Source organism: Corvus brachyrhynchos, unplaced genomic scaffold (assembly GCF_000691975.1).
Source record: "Corvus brachyrhynchos isolate BGI_N302 unplaced genomic scaffold, ASM69197v1 scaffold706, whole genome shotgun sequence".
NCBI lineage: Eukaryota > Metazoa > Chordata > Aves > Passeriformes > Corvidae > Corvus > Corvus brachyrhynchos.
Window position 1 is genome coordinate 39,123 of NW_008238371.1, and position 6,105 is coordinate 45,227.

Consider the following 6,105-nt stretch of genomic DNA (forward strand, 5'->3'; position numbering starts at 1 on the left):
GCCCCGTCATTGGGAGCCTCAGAAAATCCCAGCAGCTGATTGGTAACCTCGCGTGGGCAGGTAACTGCCTCCAGAATTAATGGATAACGGAACTAAACCATCAGGAAACACATTGGGAAATAGAGAATAGAGTGATCCATTTGCAAAGGAATATAGTCAGCACAAAAATGACAGAAATTAATGGGTCAGTCGTTGAAAAATGGGATTTGTTTGCAAAACAATCCCAAGGAAGGCAGAAGGCCGCCTCCAGGGCTGGTAAAACGGGAATTCCCCAGGGGATTATTGGTAAATTGATTTTGCAGAAGCGCCCAGGCAGACGGGGGACTGGCGCGTTTTGGTGTTGGGAGACGGCCAGAGACTCCCCCATGTCACACTGACACGGCAAGGGAAGGCTCGGAAGTTCCGCTGAAATCAATATTTAATTGCGCAGGGACTGACTCTTCTAAGTCTTGTGAGATGCCTGGTTATCAACAGATCCTTGGGACTGTTTATTCCGGGAAAATCAATGAGTCTGTCTGTGAAATACGGTATCTGAACAGGAGCCTCTGTGGTGCTCAGCACACACAACAACCGGGAGGAGAAATCCCCTCGTGCATCCGGCCGGATAAAGAATTCCTGCTCTTTAATGCCGCATTGGTGTGAAGGAGTTTCATTTTACAGGTTTTTGGTAACAAAACGATGCCATGGGGGCAATAAAATCTGGCCATGAATCAGGCGAATTGAAATCCAGTCAGCTTTAGTGCGGCGGGGATTTGGGCGGACAGCAGAGTTAAAATCCCCCGAGCAAACGCTATCTGCGATGCTGATAAGAGTCACTCCTGCTCCCTCAGGGTCACCCCTGGCTCTATCAGGTCATTCCTGGCTCCGGGAGGAGGAGGTCTGTTCATCTGACCTCTGAGAGCCGCCCAGACGCTGCGTCCCCGCTCCCGGAGTGTCGCAGCGCCGGGGTTTGTTATGGCACAGAACCAAACTCCTGGAGCTGCCGCTGATTCGGCTTTTCCAACAGCTGCAGAATTAAACATTGCGAGCTCACAGCCCGGATGCCGCGGCTGAGCTGATTTACACCTCCGAGTCCCTCATCCGGCCGGCTTCTCTCAGGCGGTTCAGTAGCAGCGCTTTGCTGCTGCGCAGAGCAGCGGAGACCCCCCTAAAACGGGGAGGGTTTGCGTTGTTTTCTTCTCCTGGCAGTGCCAGCGCTCCCCAGGCCCCGAAAATGGAACCAGGGAGCTGGGAGTGGGGCGGCTGCGGAGGGTTTCAATGGGAAAACCAGAGCCAGATGCGATCAAGGCTTTTAAGCGCTTTTAGTGACTTCTGCGGTTTTACACAGGAACTGAATCAACGCCCCAGGGATTGTTCCTTCTTTTTGTTTCTAATAAAGATCCGTCTGTCGCAGGTCGAACTTTCACTTTTCTTTTCACAGGAACCTGCGAACAGAAACCGATGGGGCTTTTAACCGCCCCCATGACCGCTTGTGTTATCAGTTTATTGATTTTGGTGATTTGTTCGTGTTTTCACCGAGAGCAACTTGTTGGGAGACCAAATATTAACAGGATAATGTAAACCAAACCATTTTATATGGGGTTTTTTTGGGTTTTGCTGATTTTATTTTGTCTTTTTGCTGAAAAAGAAAGAGTAACGTGAGAACAACTTTTATCTTCTGGATTTATACTTTTGTTTCAACCAAGTGAGAATCAGAAAATCCAGCCAAACTGGGAGTTGGTGCAAGAATTGATGCATATTTGGGATCGTGCAAGCATGTGTTAACCTTCCTAGTCCTGCCCAGAAGGCTTTAAATTTATGATTATTTGGGTAATTTAAAAAAAGATTTCAGTGAGTGAACGGAATGATTTTAACAAAACAAGAGAAAATACCAAATGGGGAATGGATAAAATGCAGAAAAGCCTTTTAGCAACTCTCAAGTCCTGTAACCATTTTTGGAAACACTTGTACTCCCACTAGAACGTGTCTGATGAACAGCTGGGTTTCCTGCCATGTGTCCTGAGAAAGGATCTTAATTTTACCTCAGTTCTATCTTTTCTAATTAGCATGGTGATTATAGCACTGCTCTGCAGCACACGTTTCTGGATTGTGGGTGCAATTCACTGCAGCAGAATTGTAAAGGAATGGGACGGGGGCAATTAAATTGGAATTTAATTTTAAATTAAATTAATTAAAAAATGAAATTAAAAATAAAGGGGGGAAAGCAACAACTCAGCTTGAAAAGGAAATAATTTTATTTATCACCTCAACAACAGTAAAGCCACGGTTTTTGTTTTGTGGCAAAATTAAATCACAGCGTGATCTCTGACCCCTGGAGAGCAGAGGCCTGAAGCAAAAATGTGTTTGCTTGAAAATATTTTATATGAAAACGTTTTCTATTTTGTATGAGAACTTTTGTACACAAAAAATTTCCATATTGGACTCACATCCCACGGACACAGAGCTGTGGAACCTTTCACAGCTCCCTGAGCCCCTCACAGCCCCTTGAGCCCCTCACACCCCCTGAGCCCCTCACAGCCCCTCAGCCCCTCACACCCCCTGAGCCCCTCACAGCCCCTCAGCCCCTCACACCCCCTGAGCCCCTCACAGCCCCTCAGCCCCTCACACCCCCTGAGCCCCTCACAGCCCCTCAGCCCCTCACACCCCCTGAGCCCCTCACAGCCCCTCAGCCCCTCACACCCCCTGAGCCCCTCACAGCCCCTCAGCCCCTCACACCCCCTGAGCCCCTCACAGCCCCTCAGCCCCTCACACCCCCTGAGCCCCTCACAGCCCCTCAGCCCCTCACACCCCCTGAGCCCCTCACAGCCCCTCAGCCCCTCACACCCCCTGAGCCCCTCACAGCCCCTCAGCCCCTCACACCCCCTGAGCCCCTCACAGCCCCTCAGCCCCTCACACCCCCTGAGCCCCTCACAGCCCCTCAGCCCCTCACACCCCCTGAGCCCCTCACAGCCCCTCAGCCCCTCACACCCCCTGAGCCCCTCACAGCCCCTCAGCCCCTCACACCCCCTGAGCCCCTCACAGCCCCTCAGCCCCTCACACCCCCTGAGCCCCTCACAGCCCCTCAGCCCCTCACACCCCCTGAGCCCCTCACAGCCCCTCAGCCCCTCACACCCCCTGAGCCCCTCACAGCCCCTCAGCCCCTCACACCCCCTGAGCCCCTCACAGCCCCTCAGCCCCTCACACCCCCTGAGCCCCTCACAGCCCCTCAGCCCCTCACACCCCCTGAGCCCCTCACAGCCCCTCAGCCCCTCACACCCCCTGAGCCCCTCACAGCCCCTCAGCCCCTCACACCCCCTGAGCCCCTCACAGCCCCTCAGCCCCTCACACCCCCTGAGCCCCTCACAGCCCCTCAGCCCCTCACACCCCCTGAGCCCCTCACACCCCCTGAGTCCCTCACACCCCCTCAGCCCCTCACACCTCCTACCTCTCAGGATCACAAAGCACCCCATGTGCCAGAAGTTAATTTTTTGTAGTGTGCAGGACTGCCTGATGGGACAAGAACACAGCCTGTGAATTCCTCCAGCTCTGTGCGGATGTGCTCAGAGAGACCCCTGTTTCCTGTGAACCCCCTCGAGAAACCCATTCACACCCATTCCAGTGTCAAAGACGATCGATTTTACACAAAACCCAGAAATCCCCTTGGCTGATTGAGAAAGAACCTATTTAATACGTGCTGTGTATTTTCAGGGGATACCCCTGTATGGGATTCAGCTGTGGAATTCCATGGCTGATTTCAAGCCCCAAATGTGCTTGAATGACACCTGGACTTGTGCAAGGAGCAGCTCTCCTGCCCCAGCTGGATGAGCCTGGAGATATTCCTGATTCAGGGCATTGGTCCAGGGTGGGACAGTGCTCCTGTCCCACCTTAGCCTCAGATTTTGGCCACAGTTAAATTTAAGGACTGCCTCTGGCCCACATGTTCTAATGATGGCAAATGAGGTGTCTTTGTAAAATGAATTCTTTATTAAACAGGTAGGAAATAACAGGTGAAAGATCCTAATCACAATTACTCCACAGTATAAAACTGAAGAACTACCAGTAGATTACAGCACAACATAAACAGTTCAAGGCCCCTGTGTTAAAGCTGGCAGAAGAACTGGCATTGATTAGGAGTCAAATGTAACTTCCCATGGAAACAAGGAGAATGTTCAGATTCCTTCATTCCTTCACTCAGCCCCTGGAGTGACCACAAAGGAAAGCACTCTCCCTGCTCAGGGGATACAGAGATATATGTACCCTGTCGTTGTAACTTTTTTTATCAGTTATCATTTTATTTATTTATTCATTTATTTATTTGTATATTTATATGTGTCTGTGTGATCCCCTGAGCAGGTCCTGTGTGGGTCACCTGAGCAGGTGACAAACAGCAGATCAGCTCCTGGGGGGTGACATTCCCTGGTACAGCAACACCAACAGGCCTTGGAAAATATCCCTTGGCAGATCCAGGCTCCCAGGAACCAGGCCGGGTTTGGGTGCAGAGAGCTCGACTTGCAGGTCCAGCAAGAGTCAAAAATGGCCTCAGGGACTGGCTGGAGTTAGAGAGGCTGGGGGGGGGGGGCGGGGGGGGGGGGGGGTTAAATCCCACTGAAGCTGGAAGTTGTGTCACCATTCCCCAGGCAATGTCATCCACTGGAAAAGCCTGAGCCAAAATCAAAGAAGTGCTTAATGAAAGAAATGGTTAATGAAAGAAATGGTTAATTAAATACCAGAAATTCCCAATCATTCCAACGCCAGGACTGGCTCCAGGGAGTTTGTCCCAGCACCTGGCTGGGATCCACATTCTAATCCTTGGAATTCACCCTATGGGAAGAGTGGCTGATGAGAATTGGGCTGATGATTGCAACTGGATTTCTGTTTTATTGATTGGAACAGTGACTGATTGCTGTGTGATTGCCCTCTTATTGGAACAGTTATTGATTAACCTGCTATTGCAACAGTTATTGATCAATCTGCTATTGGAACAGTTACTGGTTGCTGTGTGATTACCCTGTTATTGGGATATCTATTGATTGCTGTGTGATTAATCTCTTACTGGAACAGTTATTGATTAATCTGCTATTGGAACAGTTATTGATTGCTGTGTGATTACCCTGTCGTTGTTTCTGCTCTTTCTGTCTTTTCTCTCTTTTCTGTGTACGTTCACCCCCATGGACACCCTGGGAACTGAGGAGAGGTCCCTGGAGGCCGTGTTTGACTCATGGGGTGGGGGCAGGACTTGGAGAATGCAAAGAATTGCCTCAAACCCTGCCAGAGGAGGGAGTTCCCCTGGCATAATCCACCACTGTGGGCACAGGGGGCAGACAGGAAGGCCTGAATTCCAGGTGTCAGGAAAATCCACCAACGCCAGAGGTCTGCATCCAAAAAGGAGACGGAGGAGTCCTTCAACTTTATTCAAACAAAGGGAGAGAGTCCACCGGGGCACACACCTGTGGGTTTTCTCTCCTGTGGTTTTGGAGGGCACAGACTCCCTTTTATCCCAAACTCCTGGCCGTATGTTGCTCTCTTGCTTTCCCCATTGCTGAGGCACCAGGAAGGTACAGCCCTCGAGCCTGGCATTTTACCCCAAAGCTCAGAAGCTGAGCCTCACGCAGAGCCCTGTCTGTTTCAGGAGTCAGGCTGGCTGGGCTTGGTGAGGCACCGAAGGCACCGGCGGCATCCAGACCCATTTTGAAGACGTCAACAGCCGCGGAATTGTTTGTGAAGCCCTCGGCACACATCCTTCCTCCGCAGGCCTGCGAGATGGGAAAGGTTTGGAGATTCCGCCGTGCAGACCATGGGGGCAGCAGCAGGGAGTGCCAGGCCTGGGGAGGCAGAGCCAGCGCCCACCCGGGCAGAATTCCCAGCTGGCACACCGGGAAAGGGAGCGGGAAAGGGATCGGGAAAGGGAGCGGGAAAGGGAGCGGGAAAGGGAACGGGAAAGGGAACGGGAAAGGGAGCGGGAAAGGGAACGGGAAAGGGAGCGGGGCACCCCGAGCTGCGGGAACGACCCCGGATCCCGGGACACCCCCAGGAGAGCCCCAGGGACCCCAGCACTGAGCGGGGACAGCGGGACAGGGCAGCGATCGGGGTGTGAGGAGTGTCGGCATCTCCTCCTCCTCCTCCTCC